A 17,567-nucleotide genomic window follows, 5' to 3' on the forward strand; every position below is an offset into this window, starting at 1 on the left:
TCCATAGATTAGGGCCTAATTAATTTATTCCAATTGACTGATTTACTTACATGAACTGTAACTCCATAAAATCGTCGAAATTGTTGCATGTTGCGTTTATATTATTGTTCAGTATATATTTTTCTTAAGTGTAGCTTTAGTGTAGCTTAACGTTTCCAGTGTGAAGTAAATGCTAGCTTGGTAAACTATAGTAGAATAGCTCGAAAAGAAAGTAGAGTCTATCGTGTCAGACATCTACATACAAGATGTGCGCATGAAAAAACAAGACAAAATTAGCCTTCTGGAAAAAAGTTGAAAACTTTTGATGAATTGGACCAGCAAGAAAACAGAATGAGATGAAACAACATGAGAATATTGTCCTCACCAGAAGAGGAGGAACAAGGAGACCGTTCCAGCTACATGGTCAAACTGATATCAGAGGAACTTGACGTGGATATATCACCAGAGGATCTGGAACGATGCCATCGGATAGGCGTAAAACAGAAGAACGCTAAATACCCTCGCATGGTAATCTTCAAGCTGTGGAACTATCAGATCATTCTGAAGGCACAGTACATTCGATTCGTCCAGGACCTGTCTCCTAGGTTGAGAAGAAAACTCAAGGAATACATTCCGATCAGACAGTCACTGGAGGAAAAAGGAATAAAATCTCAATGCTTCCCGGCAGTGCTGTGGGTATGGAAGGGAATGCAAAATATGGAATTCACAAGGGCCAATGAAGCCCTAAACAAGCTGCAAGAAACTTCCCATTTGAAGGAGGAGAGCCCCCTGCCCTGAGGAGAGGACAAAGTGGGAAAAAGTTATAAGCACACTAGGCTACATACAGTGATGCCCAAGATCAGTTAATCGTAAATTGAGACAGTATTATTTACCCTTCCCCCAATACAATACTCTACGTTCCCCAAGTAACTGTTCTTCTCTAGGAAGTAACAATAGAAGCAAACTGGGAGGGGGAGATGCAGAGGGACAAGCTTGACTTGGAAAGAGGGAAGGAAGGAGTTATCTATACTACAATGTATTTTTTTTAGTTTTTTTTTGTGACTTGCAAACCTGCTGTAAAATGAATAAGAGTTCTGGCCAAATTAGGAGAGGAGGTCAAATCCTTATTATTCCTTGTTTGCCATCAATTAATATCCAATGGTGGTTATTGGCGAGAGTGGAGATGGGTTCTATCCGAGGGATCGGGACGGGGGAGCTGGGAGGACATCAGACACTTCCCTGAAGTATGTGTGGTGCCTCCACTCATCTCACTTCGGCGTCTCTGTGGACCCACTTTCCCCAAGTAGAGCCCCACCAGCCACTATACTTGAATTACAAACCGACCACAATACTTAAGTGGCAGTCTTTCGCCAATGTATTTACAATGACATAATCCACAGATATTTGGTACATTAGGGAAGGAGTAGGAGCTTAAAAGTCCAAAAAAAAAGGCATAGCGCCTCAAAGTACAAAGAAGTACTTGCTTTATGTTTTTTGTGTGTTCTCTGTTAAATGTTTGCTCAGCCTACATGTTCTAACGTTTTATATATGTAATGTATACAATAACTATGTATTCATACTATGACTCTTCAATATCCATGGGATGTCCACCGCCCTCATATGTTTTATCTGGTTCTTCAGTGTCATTCGGAACAGACAAGGTTAACTTTGATTCTATTCTAGTAAAGGCCAACTAAATCCAACTCGTTTCATGATGACAGAAAAGAAAGCAGCAAGGTTCTTGAACATTTTAAGACATTGTCAGCAGATGTGGTTTTTCTGCAAGAGTTTTACACTTTAATTTTTTTTGAAATGTTATATTTAAAGAGGAGCTGGGTTAGAGAGGCCTATGCTGCCACCTACTGTAGTAACAGCAGAGGTGTAGGCATCCTGGTAAATAAGAATAAACCCTTTTCCCTTATATCGGACCCATGTACCTTACATGTTTTAGTTTATTTCAAGCTATATTAGATCAAACCCAGTCATTAACTATTATTTTGGCAGGTGACCTAAATCAAGCATTCAGCAAGTTAGACAGACATAGCAATAAAAAAGGAAAATTCAATGAACATCAAAAGAGGATGAAATATGTAATCTCTACAAATACACTGCTCAAAAAAATTAAGGGAACACTAAAATAACACATCCTAGATCTGAATGAATGAAATAATCTTATTAAATACTATTTTCTTTACATAGTTGAATATGCTGACAACAAAATCACACAAAAAGTATCAATGGAAATCAAATGTATCAACCCATGGAGGTCTGGATTTGGAGTCACCCTCAAAATTAAAGTGGAAAACCACACTACCGGCTGATCCAACTTTGATGTAATGTCCTTAAAACAAGTCAAAATGAGGCTCAGTAGTGTGTGTGGCCTCCACGTGCCTGTATGACCTCCCTACAACACCTGGGCATGCTCCTGATGAGGTGGCGGATGGTCTCCTGAGGGATCTCCTCCCAGACCTGGACTAAAGCATCCGCCAACTCCTGGACAGTCTGTGGTGCAACGTGGCATTGGTGGATGGAGCGAGACATGATGTCCCAGATGTGCTCAATTGGATTCAGGTCTGGGGAACGGGCGGGCCAGTCCATAGCATCAATGCCTTCCTCTTGCAGGAACTGCTGACACACTCCAGCCACATGAGGTCTAGCATTGTCTTGCATTAGGAGGAACCCAGGGCCAACCGCACCAGCATATGGTCTCACAAGGGATCTGAGGATCTCATCTCGGTACCTAATGGCAGTCAGGCTACCTCTGGCGAGCACATGGAGGGCTGTGCGGCCCCCCAAAGAAATGCCACCCCACACCATGACTGACCTACCACCAAACCGGTCATTCTGGAGGATGTTGCAGGCAGCAGAACGTTCTCCACGGCATCTCCAGACTCTGTCACGTCTGTCACGTGCTCAGTGTGAACCTGCTTTCATCTGTGAAGAGCACAGGGCGCCAGTGGCGAATTTGTCAATCTTGGTGTTCTCTGGCAAATGCCAAACGTCCTGCACGGTGTTGGGCTGTAAGCACAACCCCCACCTGTGGACGTCGGGCCTTCATACCACCCTCATGGAGTCTGTTTCTGACCGTTTGAGCAGACACATGCACATTTGTGGCCTGCTGGAGGTCATTTTGCAGGACTCTGGCAGTGCTCCTCCTGCTCCTCCTTGCACAAAGGTGGAGGTAGCAGTCCTGCTGCTGGGTTGTTGCCCTCCTACGGCCTCCTCCACGTCTCCTGATGTACTGGCCTGTCTCCTGGTAGCGCCTCCATGCTCTGGACACTACGCTGACAGACACAGCAAACCTTCTTGCCACAGCTCGCATTGATGTGCCATCCTGGATGAGCTGCACTACCTGAGCCACTTGTGTGGGTTGTAGACTCCGTCTCATGCTACCACTAGAGTGAAAGCACCGCCAGCATTCAAAAGTGACCAAAACATCAGCCAGGAATCATAGGAACTGAGAAGTGGTCTGTGGTCACCACCTGCAAAACCAGTCCTTTATTGGGGGTGTCTTGCTAATTGCCTATAATTTCCACCTGTTGTCTATTCCATTTGCACAACAGCATGTGGAATGTATTGTCAATCAGTGTTGCTTCCAAAGTGGACAGTTTGATTTCACAGAAGTGTGATTGACTTGGAGTTACATTGTGTTGTTTAAGTTTCCCATTATTTTTTTTGAGCAGTGTATTTTACAGGAGACCTGGAGATTATTATTCCCAACTACAAAAGATTACTCATTTTTTTCTTAAAGTAAGAAAATCTATTCTAGAATTGAGTACATCTTTATTTCCAAAAATGCACTCAACAATATACTGGGTTCTAAAATCCATGATATAGTGATATCAGTTCATTCTCCTGTATCATATTTAATTACACCAAAAGAAAATACACTTAGTGACAGAATATGGAGAATGAACAGAGCGCATCTTCAAGACCCGAAATGTATAAAATACATAAGCGAAAAAATAAACACCTTTGCCATTAGAAATGTAGATACAAAGGACAGAGAAAAGCCAACCCCTGGCATTACATTCACATTTTAGTCATTTAGCAGACGCTCTTATCCAGAGCGACTTATATGAGCAATTAGGGTTAAGTGCCTTGCTCAAGGGCACAGACAGATTTTTCACCTAGTCGGCTTGGGGATGAGAACCAGCGACCTTTTGGTTACTGGCACAAAGCTCTTAACCACTAAGCTACCTGCCAAGCATAATTTGGGATGCTTTTAAGGCGTACTTTAGGGGAATGATTATATAATACTCTGCAAAGTAAAATCTGATTTTGAAATAAAAATTAAAGAAATTAAATCACTGAACTTAAGCAGGAATATGATCTTTTACTTTTGACGAGAGCCAACAACTACAGGTTAAACCCAAATAAAGCATACTATTTAATGGCAAATAAACCTGGTAAACACCTCGCAGCATCATTGTTCACAAAATGAATAAATGCCAAACCAGTTATCATTTTAAAAGATAAGGATAGAAATGCTTTAATTAGAAACAACAATGATATTAATAACTATTTTAAAAGCTTCTATGAAAATCTATATACATCAGAATTAAATAACCGTTGGACTGATCCTACAGCCTTCTTAGATTCAATATCCCTGAAGCAACTATCAGCAGATAAAAAAGAATCACAAAAAATGTAAATCACCCAAGAAGAAAGCACCAGGGATGGATGGCTTTCCCACAGAATTGTATTTGATTCTTTGGGACAAAGTAGCACACCCATTTACTCAAATGACAACACACGTCACACAATTCAGTGCTTCCGTGTTCCATGTATCAAACAGTTATTTCAGTTATATTAAAACCAGGAAAATCTGGAGAGTCTACTGCAGATTACAGACCCATATGTTTAATAAATTGCGATAATAAAATAATAACAAAACTCATAAGCAACAGAAAGGCAAAAGTATTATTTACATTTCAGACTTGATACATATTAATCAAACAGGGTTTATAAAAAATAGACACAAACAAATACACGAACATGTTTTAGTATAATACAATACACTTGTGCTGCTTGTTGCTACTTGGCTACCTGCCAAACGTTTCGTTTTTTACTTTTAATAACCGTTTAATCAAAATCTACATTTACCAACGTCTTAGTTTTTTCCTCGCTCAACTTTTTTTTCATTCAACTTTTTCACCCGGAAGCTTTACCTGGACATAGTTCTACAGGACCTCCACCAGCCGAAAATAACTAATTAGTAACATTAACACTATGCCATGTAATTGCAGTCGCTGTACTCATAATATACAGGATAACTATCTCCTTATGGTGAGGATAGCCGTGTTGCAAGCCCAGCTTCAGATGCAATCGTTAGGCAAGGGCAATTTAAGTGTAGGAAAGGATGAAACAGTGTCTGTGCCACCAGTAAATACAGATAGTAACATAATCCCCCTGCACAGTCACTGCAGCCGGACAATTTTCTCAAGGCTTCTGCAAAGAAATGCTGTTCGCATGCTCAACCGCTTTCGCTCATTCAGCCGACAGAAACTTTCAACCGGTTATCCCCATTAAGCAACGAGTCGGAGTTAGAGCCCGAGCCTTCTCAAGGAGCTCCTCCATCCGTTACGGGGTCTGAGCCGCCGAAGCCTCCCACCATTAGCTCTGAAAAATTGAAAACCCTAGTCATTGGCGACTCCATTAACCGCAATATTAGACTTAAAAATAATAATTCAGCGATCATACACTGTTTACGAGGTGGCAGGGCTACCGACGTAAAGGCTAATCTGAAGAGGGTTCTGGCTACAACTGGCGAGTTTAGAGAGTATAGGGATATTGTTATCCACATCGGCACCAACGATGTTAGGATGAAACAGTCAGAGGTCACCAAACACAAAATAGCTTCAGCGTGTAAATTAGCTAGAAAGATGTGTCGGCATCAAGTAATTGTCACTGGCCCCCTACCAGTTAGGGGGAGTGATGAGCTCTACAGCAGAGTCTCACAACTCAATCGCTGGTTGAAAACTGTTTTCTGCCCCTCCCAAAGATAGAATTTGTAGATAATTGGCCCTCTTTCTGGGACTCACCCACAAACAGGTCCAGGCCTGCTGAGGAGTGATGGTCTCCATCCTAGCTGGAGGGGTGCTCTCATCTTATCTAACAACATAGACAGGGCTCTAACTCCTCTAGCTCCACAATTAAATAGGGTGCAGGCCAGGCTGTTAGCCAGCCTGCCAGTTTAGTGTAGTCTGCCACTAGCACAATCAGTGTAGTCAGCTCAGCTTTCCCCATTGAGACCGTGTCTGTACCTCGATCTAGGGTTGGGCAAAATTTAACGGTGTTCGCTTTAGCAATCTCTCTGGAATAAAGACCTCCACCATTCCTGTCATTATTGAAAGAGACTGTGGTATCTCACATCTCAAAATAGGGCCAGTTAATGTTAGATCCCTCACTTCCAAGGCAGTCATAGTCAGTTAATTAATCACTGATCATAATCTTGATGTGATTGGCCTTACTGAAACATGGCTCAAGCCTGATGAATTTACTGTGTTAATTTTTTTACATTTACATTTTAGTCATTTAGCAGACACTCTTATCCAGAGTGACTTACAGTTAGTGAGTGCATACATTTTCCATACTGGCCCCCGTGGGAATCGAACCCACAACCCTGGCATTGCAAGCACCATGCTCTACAAACTGAGCTACAGGAGGCCCTGTATATTAAATTAGGCCTCTCCTCCTGGTTACACTAGTGACCATATCCCTCGCCCATCAAGCAAAGGTGGAGGTGTTGCGAACATTTCCGACAGCAAATTTCAATTTACAGAAAAATAAATGACTGCATTTTCATCTTTTGAGCTTCTAGTCATGAAATCAATGCAGCCTACTCAATCACTTTTCATAGCTACTGTTTACAGGCCTCCTGGGCTGTATACAGCGTACCTCACTGAGTTCCCTGAATTCCTACAGTGAGGGAAAAATGTATTTGATCCCCTGCTGATTTTGTACGTTTGCCCACTGACAAAGAAATGATCAGTCTATAATTTTAATGGTAGGTTTATTTGAACAGTGAGAGACAGAATAACAACAACAAAAATCCAGAAAAACACGTCAAAAATGTTATAAATTGATTTGCATTTTAATGAGGGAAATAAGTATTTGACCCCCTCTCAATCAGAAAGATTTCTGGCTCCCAGGTCTTTTATACAGGTAACGAGCTGAGATTAGGAGCACACTCTTAAAGGGAGTGCTCCTAATCTCAGCTTGTTACCTGTATAAAATACACCTGTCCACAGAAGCAATCAATCAGATTCCAAACTCTCCACCATGGCCAAGACCAAAGAGCTCTCCAAGGATGTCAGGGACAAGATTGTAGACCTACACAATGCTGGAATGGGCTACAAGACCATCGCCAAGCAGCTTGGTGAGAAGGTGACAACAGTTGGTGCGATTATTCGCAAATGGAAGAAACACAAAAGAACAGTCAATCTCCCTCGGCCTGGGGCTCCATGCAAGATCTCACCTCGTGGAGTTGCAACGATAATGAGAACAGTGAGGAATCAGCTCAGAACTACACGAGAGGATCTTGTCAATGATCTCAAGGCAGCTGGGACCATAGTCACCAAGAAAACAATTGTTAACACACTACGCCGTGAAGGACTGAAATCCTGCAGCGCCCGCAAGGTCCCCCTGCTCAAGAAAGCACATATACATGCCCGTCTGAAGTTTGCCAATGAATATCTGAATGATTCAGAGGAGAACTAGGTGAAAGTGTTGTGGTCAGATGAGACCAAAATGGAGCTCTTTGGCATCAACTCAACTCACCGTGTTTGGAGGAGGAGGAATTCTGCCTATGACCCCAAGAACACCATCCCCACTGTCAAACATGGAGGTGGAAACATTATGCTTTGGGGGTGTTTTTCTGCTAAGGGGACAGGACAACTTCACCACATCAAAGGGACGATGGACGGGGCCATGTACCGTCAAATCTTGGGTGAGAACCTCCTTCCCTCAGCCAGGGCATTGAAAATGGGTCGTGGGTGGGTATTCCAGCATGACAATGACCTAAAACACACGGCCAAGGCAACAAAGGAGTGGCTCAAGAAGAAGCACATTAAGGTCCTGGAGTGGCCTAGCCAGTCTATAGACCTTAATCCCATAGAAAATCTGTGGAGGGAGCTGAAGGTTCGAGTTGCCAAACGTCAGCCTCGAAACCTTAATGACTTGGAGAAGATCTGCAAATAGGAGTGGGACAAAATCCCTCCTGAGATGTGTGCAAACCTGGTGGCCAACTACAAGAAACGTCTGTCTGACCTCTGTGATTGCCAACAAGGGTTTTGCCACCAAGTACTAAGTCATGTTTTGCAGAGGGGTCAAATACTTATTTCCCTCATTAAAATGCAAATCAATTTATAACATTTCTGACATTTGTTTTTCTGGATTTTGTTGTTGTTATTCTGTCTCTCACTGTTCAAATAAACCTACCATTAGAATTATAGACTGATCATTTCTTTGTCAGTGGGCAAACGTAAAAAATCAGCAGGGGATCAAATACTTTTTTCCCTCACTGTATCGGACCTTGTAGTCATGGCAGATATTGCACATTTTGGTGACTTCAATATTCAAATCGAAAGTCCACAGACCCACTCCAAAAGGCTTTCGGAGCCATCATCGACTTAGTGGGTTTTGTGCAACATGTCTCCGGCACAATTCATTGCCACTGTCATTGCCTGGATCTAGTTTTGTCGAGTGGAATAAATATTGTGGATCTAAATGTTTTTCCTCATAATCCTGGACTATCAGACCACCATCTTATTACGTTTGCAATTGCAAAAAATAATCTGCTCAGACCCCAACCAAGGATCATCAAAAGCCATGCTACAAATTCTCGGACAATCCAAAGATTCCTAGATGCCCTTCCAGACTCCCTCCACCTACCCAAGGATGTTGGAGTACAAAAATCGGTTAACAACCTTTCTGAGGATGTAAATGTAACCTTGTGTAATACCCTAGATGCAGTCACACCCCTAAAAACAAAAAACATTTGTCACAAGAAATTAGCTCCCTGGTATACAGAAAATACCCGAGCCCTGAAGCAAGCTTCCAGAAAATTGGAACAGAAATGGCGTTCCACCAAACTGGAAGTCTTCCAACTAGCTTGGAGAGACAGTACCGTGCAATATCGAAGAGCCCTCACTGCTGCTCGATCATCCTATTTTTCCAACCTAATTGAGGAGAATAAGAACCCCCCAAAACATTTATACTGTCGCAAAGCTAACTAAAAAGCAGCATTCCCCAAGAGAGGATGGCTTTCACTTCAGCAGTGATGAGTTCATGAACTTCTTCGACGAAAAGATCATGATCATTAGAAAGCACTAGCCTCTGGCTTCCTGTTAAGGCTAGGGCTGATTTCAAGGTTTTACTGCTAACCTACAAAGCACTACATGGGCTTGCTCCTACCTATCTCTCCGATTTGGTCCTGCCGTACATACCTACACGTACGCTCCGGTCACAAGACGCAGGCCACCTTATTGTCCCTAGAATTTCTAAGCAAACAGCTGTAGGCAAGACTTTCTCTTATAGAGCTCCATTTTTATGGAATGGTCTGCCTATCCATATGAGAGACACAGACTCGGTCTCAACCTTTAAGTCTTTACTGAAGACTCATCTCTACAGTAGGTCCTATGATTGAGTGTAGTCTGGCCCAGGAGTGCGAAGGTGTTGGGGTTATATCCTGCCTGGTTGGCCCTGTCCGGGAGCATTGTCGGACGAGGCCACAGTGTCCCCCTACCCCCACCGTCTCAGCCTCCCGGGGGGCTAGGATCAGGCTGTTATATCTGGTGTAATTCTCCTGACTTGTTTATTTAATTTTATTATATAGTCCAAGTTCATTTATTTTATGCTGTGACATAAATCAATATTTTTAAACAAGACCTTGAGAGATAATCCTTAAATTTTATTGCTAGAAATACCATAGATTTTTAGGCTAACAAATGATAGTGGCCTCCCGAGTGGCGTAGCGGTCTGAGGCACTGCATCTCAGCGATAGAGGCGTCACTACAGACCCTGGTTCGATTCCAGGCTGTATCACAACCCAGCGCATAATTGGCCCAGCGTCGCCGGGGTAGGCCGTAAATAAAGTGAAAACAGCCACAACCTTCCCAAATTTGCCCGATAGCAAGGGGTGAGAAAAGGACTAAGTTGCATCTTTCAGTCAAAGGTAGGCTAAAACTACTGTAATTTTCAATAGACTGTAATAACCTCATAATATTTTAAGTCGGCCAACAGTGCTTCATAGGCCTTTATTAAAACTAGGCTACATCAACTAAATAGTGTGGTGACTTTGAGAGAATTTTCAGTTGATTAAATTGCAACAAGTACAACAAGAAACCGTTAGATTCATGTGTATATTTATCCATTTACGGTGGTCTACTCATGTTAGATTTTTATTCGCTGGTGAGTGAATGAATGAAATGTTATTTTCGTGTCAAATCGGCAACCCATCCGTTATGGGATTAATTGACATATACACAAACATTACAATAATTCACTCGGATAATTTTTCTTCTGGTTTTATATGCTTTTAAATAGCGCTTCCGGTTTGAACTGGAATACCGGGAAGCCCGGTAATTTCTTGCAATTTTCTCGGGAAGGAACATTTGTAGATTCTCCGGAAAATGTTAAACCCTATTGTGTCTGTGTGTGTGCTTTCAATATGAATAAGTAGGAGCACGGAGGCAGAAGGAAGAGTAATATAGTAGTAATATAATGTTAGACATGGAAGGGAAGTCAGAGGTGCTCTCTACAGACTACAGCAGTATCAACCTTTATAACTAATCTTGATCCTGTAGGTTAGAGGCGTCCATCAGCCTCTGTTCTCTGTCAGTGCACATCCTACTGTACATGGTATCTCTTACACATAAATGAACACGCACGCACATACACGGTCAGTGGGCTGCTTCTGGAGTACCTCACAGACACCCAGGTATTCTCTTCAATCTATCTAGTTCTAGTAACACATTCTAAATACTCTTGTAGACTGTGGTATCCACTCCAACACGTCCTCAGACCAACAGAGCTCCTCTCTCAAACTCAGTCCCTTTTCTTATCTCACGGATATCCTAGCGGCTAGCGTCATTGGTAGCTAACCTTGAGACCAAGCCAGTGGTGGAAAAAGTACCCAGTTGTCATACTTGAGTAAAAGTAAAGACACCTTAATTAATAGAAAGTGAAAGTTACACAGTAAAATACTATTTGAGTAAAAGTCTAAAAGTATTTGGTTTTAAATATACTTAAGTATCAAAAGTAAATGTAATTGCTAAAATGTACTTTAAATCATTTCAAATTCGTCATATTAAGCAAACCATATGGCACAATTGTATTGTTTTTTTAATTTACTGATAGCCAGGGGCACACTCAAACACTCAGACATAATTTACCAACAAATAATTTGTGTTTAGTGAGTCCGCCAGACCAGAGGCAGTAGGGATGACCAGGGATGTTCTCTTGATAAGTTTGTGACTTAGACCATTTTACTGTCCTGCTAAGCATTCCAAATGTAAAAAGTGCTGTTGGGTGTCAGGGAAAATATATGGATTAAAAAGTACATAATTTTCTTTAGGAATGTAGTGACGTTAAAGTAATAGTTGTCAAAAATATAAATAATAAAGTACAGATACCCCCAAAAACTACTTAAGTAGTATTTTAAAGTATTTTTACTTAAGTACTTTACACCACTGGGCCTAGCCATTGTAAACCACACCTAATTAAGCCCAGGGCTCTACTTTACTTCCTTGCTACAGGGAGAAAGATGCCATTCAAGTGTCTCGGTGCCCATTTAGCCACCACATTGTTTCATCTACCCAATTCCTCACTATACTTCCTCTGTTTAAATTGGCATCACCAAGAGCTGTTTGTTTGTGGGAAGTCTAATCTCTCCACAATGCCTCCCACATGTGGAATAAATGTGTGGGTTTATTTTCCCTCACTCTCTCTTTACATGTGGGTGGCTTTGATGAGATGAAGAGAAAGAACCTGAGTGACTGCCTGACTGGGGATTGGGTGAAGCGAAGCGTCCAGTCGGTCGCTGCACGATGAGACAAATCACAAAGACAACTTTCTCCATGAGGAACATAACCCCTGTATCATAACCCCTGTATCATAACCCCTGTATCATAACCCCTGTATCATAACCCCTGTATCATAACCCCTGCCATCCAGGACCTACAGTTGAAGTCGGAAGTTTACATACACTTAGGTTGGAGTCATTCAAACTCGTTTGTCAACCACTCCACCAATTTCTTGTTAACAAACTATAGTTTTGGCAAGTCGGTTAGGACATCTACTTTGTGCATGACACAAGTAATCTTTCCAACAATTGTTTACAGACAGATTATTTCACTTATAATTCACTGTATCACAATTCCAGTGGGTCAGAAGTTTACATACACTAAGATGACTGTGCCTTTAAACTTCCAGAAAATGATGTCATGGCTTTAGAAGCTTCTGATAGGCTAATTGACATCATTTGAGTCAATTGGAGGTGTACCTGTGGATGTATTTCAAGGCCTACCTTCAAACTCAGTGCCTCTTTGCTTGACATCATGGGAAAATAAAATAAAATAAAATCAGTCAAGACCTCAGAAAGAAAATTGTAGACCTCCACAAGTCTGGTTCATCCTTGGGAGCAATTTCCAAACGCCTGAAGATACTATGTTCATCTGTACAAACAATAGTACGCAAGTATAAACACCATGGGACCACGCAGCCGTCATACCGCTCAGGAAGGAGACGCGTTCTGTCTCCTAGAGATGAACGTACTTTGGTGCGAAAAGTGCAAATCAATCACAGAACAACAGCAAAGGACCTTGTGAAGATGCTGGAGGAAACAGGTACAAAAGTATCTATATCCACAGTAAAACTAGTCCTATATCGACATAACCTGAAAGGCCGCTCAGCAAGGAAGAAGCCACTGCTCCAAAACCGCCTTAAAAAAGCAAGACTACGGTTTGCAACTGGACATGGGGCCAAAGATCGTACCTTTTGGAGAAATGTCCTCTGGTCTGATGAAACAAAAATAGAACCGTTTGGCCATAATGACCATAGTTATGTTTGGAGGAAAAAGGGGGTGCCTTGCAAGCCGAAGAACACCTTCCCAACCATGAAGCACGGGGGTGGCAGCATCATGCTGTGGGGGTGCTTTGCTGCAGGAGGGACTGCTGCACTTCACAAAATAGATGGCATCATGAGGAAGGACATTTTATGTGGATATATTGAAGCAACATCTCAAGACATCAGTCAGGAAGTTAAAGCTTGGTCGCAAATGGGTCTTCCAAATGGACAATGACCCCAAGCATACTTCCAAAGTTGTGGCAAAATGGCTTAAAGACAACAAAGTCCAGGTATTGGCCAATACAAAGCCCTGACCTCAATCCTATAGAACATTTGTGGGCACAACTGAAAAAGCGTGTGCGAGCAAGGAGGCCTACAAACCTGACTCAGTTACACCAGTTCTGTCAGGAGGAATGGGCCAACATTCACCCAACTTATTGTGGGAAGCTTGTGGAAGGCTACCCGAAACATTTGACCCAAGTTAACAATTTAAAGGCAATGCTACCAAATACTAATTGAGTGTATGTAAACTTCTGACCCACTGGGAATGTGATGAAAGAAATAAAAGCTGAAATAAATAATTCTCTCTACTATTATTCTGACATTTCACATTCTTAAAATAAAGTGGTGATCCTAACTGACCTAAGACAGGGAATTTTTACTAGGATTAAATGTTAGGAATTGTGAAAAACTGAGTTTAAAAGTATTTGGCTAAGGTGTATGTAAACTTCCGAACTTCAACTGTATATACCAGGCGGTGTCAGAGGAAGGCCCAAAAAATTGTCAAAGACTCCAGTCACTCAAGTCATAGACTGTTCTTCTCTGCTACCGCACGACAAGCAGTACCGGAGCGCCAAGTCTAGAACCAAAAGGCTCCTTAACAGCTTCTACCCCCAAGCCATAAGACTGCTGAACAATCAATCAAATGGCCAACCGGACCATTTACATTTACACCTCCCCCCTCCCTTTGTTTTTACACTGCTGCTACTCGCTGTTTATTATCTATGCATAGTCACTTTACCCCTACCTACATGTACAAATTACCTCGAATAACCTGTACCCCCGCACATTGACTCTGTACCGGTACCCCTTATATATAGCCTCGCTATTGTTATTTACTTTTTATTTTAATTTTTTACTTTAGTTTATTTAGTAAATATTTTCTTAACTCTTTCTTGAACTGCATTGTTGGTTAAGGGCTTGGTAAGGTCTACACCTGTTGTATTTGGCGCATGTGGTCCTCTGTAGCTCAATTGGTAGAGCATAGCGCTTGTAACGCCAGGGTTGTGGGTTCGATCCCCGGGACCACCCATACGTAAAAATGTATGCACACATGACTGTAAGTCGCTTTGGAAAAAAGCGTCTGCTAAATGGCATATTATTATTATATGTGACAAATCAAATGTGATTTGATTGGTCATGTACTACATGTATTAGCCATATTGCCAAGTCATTACTTATACTTTCATGCACAGATTACCCATGAAATAAAAAAGAACATTCACTGCACATTGCTTCAGTGACCCATTTCCAAAGACCGCTAAGCATTGGTGTCAAAGGGTAAAGTAGCAGGAACTCATATAGAGTTGGACCCTGGCCCAACAGCTCAGTATAAACTAGTAAAGTGGTTAATTTATCCTCCGCCCGGCTCACATTACACCTGCTCAGCACTTCCCATTGGTGGCGACCCCTAACCCTATCACATTACACCTGCTCAGCACTTCCCAGTGGCGGCAAACCCGGCGGTGGTGTGAGGAACACAGTGTCCCCTTTCCCTGTGCTTGGCTTGAAAGCAGAAAAGGCAGGCTTTATGATTGGTTTAAAGACATGCCATATATTGGTATTTACTGGGATGGATACTTATCATGCGAGTGCTGTGGCAAAGGAGTACTTGAGTCAAAGTGTCCATTTAAATGGGCAAATGACCACTCAACCAACCACTGGACAGAAGACAAGAGAGGACATCTCAATACTTTATTTTCCTTGAAAACAAAGCCCTACACTCAGGTATGGTCACTGTGTATGCCGCTGGAGCTCCGGACCAACCTATGACACTGAGAAGGAGAACCCTTACCTCCATTTGGTCAGGAACTCATTTTGGTCCAACTCCTGGCCTGCGCCCTATTGCTACTGCATGTCCGTCAATGGCTATAAGAGGCTATGATGAACTTTAGGTTACATAAGGGTAAATGGATTACGGAAGCCTCGTTTGCCCTTTACATGGTAGTGTCTCCGGCGGACAGCGTATAGCAAGTGTTATAATGCAATATACACTATCGTTCAAAAGTTTGGGGACACTTAGAAATATCCTTGTTTTCGAAAGAAAAGCAATTTTTTGGTCCATTACAATAACATCAAATTGATCAGAAATACAGTGTAGACATGAATAATGTTGTAAATGGCTATTGTAGCTGGAAACGGCTGATTTTTAATGGAATATCTACATAGGCATACTGAGGCCCATTATCAGCAACCATCAGTCCTGTGTTCCAATGGCACGTTGTGTTTGCTAATCCAAGTTTATAATTTAAAAAGGCTAATTGATCATTAGAAAACCCTTTTGCAATTATGTTAGCACAGCTGAAAACTGTTGTGCTGATTAAAGAAGCAATAAAACTGGCCTTCTTGAGACTAGTTGAGTATCTGGAGCATCAGCAATTGTGGGTTCTATTACAGGCTCAAAATGGCCAGAAACAAATAACTTTCTTCTGAAACTCGTCAGTCTATTCTTGTTCTCAACGTCAACAGTGAAGAGGCGACTCTGGGATGCTGACCTTCTAGACAGAATTGCAAAGAAAAAGCCTTTTAATCTTTTATTTTTATTGGCCAGTCTGAGATATGGCTTTTTCTTTGCAACTTTGCCTAGAAGGTCAGCATCCCGGAGTCGCCTCTTCACTGTTGATGTTGAGACTGGTGTTTTGCGGGTACTGTTTAATAAAGCTGGCAGTTGAGGACCTGTGAGGCATCTGTTTATCAAACTAGACACTCTAATGTATTTCTCCTCTTGCTCAGTTGTGCACCGGGGCCTCCCACTCCTCTTTCTATTCTGGTTAGAGCCAGTTTGCGCTGTTCCGTGAAGGGAGTAGTACACAGCGTTGTACGAGATCTTCAGTTTCTTGGCAATTTCTCGCATGGAATAGCTTTCATTTCTCAGAACAAGAATAGACTGACGAGTTTCAGAAGAAAGCTACTTGTTTCTGGCCATTTTGAGCCTGTAATCGAACCCACATTTGCTGATGCTCCAGATACTCAACTAGTCTCAAGGAGGCCAGTTTTATTGCTTCTTTAATCAGCACAACAGTTTTCAGCTGTGCTAACATAATTGCAAAACGGTTTTCTAATGATCAATTAGCCTTTTAAAATGATAAACTTGGATTAGCAAACATAACGTGCCATTGGAACACAGGACTGATGGTTGCTGATAATGTGCCTCTGTAAGCCTATGTAGATATTCCATTAAAAATCAGCAGTTTCCAGCTACAATAGCCATTTACAACAATTAACAACTTATTTTTGTATTTATTTACACTGTATTTCTGATCAAATTGATGTTATTTTAAATGGACAAAAAAAATGATTTTCTTTCGAAAACAAGGACATTTCTAAGTGACCCCAAACATTTGAACGGTAGTGTTAAGTGTACTGTATCATTAGACATTATAAATGCACCTAAGGCATTTTGTGTGTGTCTTATTTTCCCTTGACACGGTATGAAACACTGTCTCCACTCCTGACCAGAGTGCTCTCAGTAAGAACAGTTTACACAGCTCGCTCCTGAAAGTCTGTGTTCTCTGTAAAATCAGCTACTGCGTGACTGGGAATAATTCAGTGGGTTTTTACAGAGGCATACTGACCATGTCTTTAAGTGCATCAAGTTTTACTGGGCTCTTTGAAAGGTTAACCTGTGAATCAAAGACCACAGAGACAATGCTGCAGAATGTTAGTACAATAAAAGACACTGCCAACTTTAAGACTTGAACATTACCAGTGTCAATACCTTAAATGGGTAAATAGCTTGGTTCTAAAGCAAAGCAATGCAGTTTAAACTCGACATGTAAAGTGTTGGGCCCATGTTTTGTTAGCTTAAATAAAATATCCCAGAAATGTTCCATACACATAAAAAGCTTATTTAGCTCAAATTTGTTTACATCCCTATTAGTGAGCATTTCTCCTCTGCCAAGATAATCCATCCACCTGATAGGTTTGGCATATCAAGAAGATGATTAAACAGCATGATCATTACACAGATGCAACTTGTGCTGGGGACAATAAAAGGCCACTCTAAAATATGCAGTTTTGTCACACAACACAATGCCACAGATGTCTCAAGTTTTGAGGGAGCGAACAATTGGCATGCTGACTGCAGGAATATCCACCAGAGCTGTTGCCAGACAATTGAATGTGCATGTCTCTACCATATGGCGCATCCAACGTCGTTTTAGAGAATTTGGCAGTACATCCAACCGACCTCACAACCGTAGACTACATGTAACCACGCCAGCCCAGGACCTCAACATCCA

Source organism: Coregonus lavaretus (genome assembly GCF_964263955.1).
Source record: "Coregonus lavaretus genome assembly, chromosome: 5".
In the NCBI taxonomy this organism is placed as follows: Eukaryota; Metazoa; Chordata; class Actinopteri; order Salmoniformes; family Salmonidae; genus Coregonus; species Coregonus lavaretus.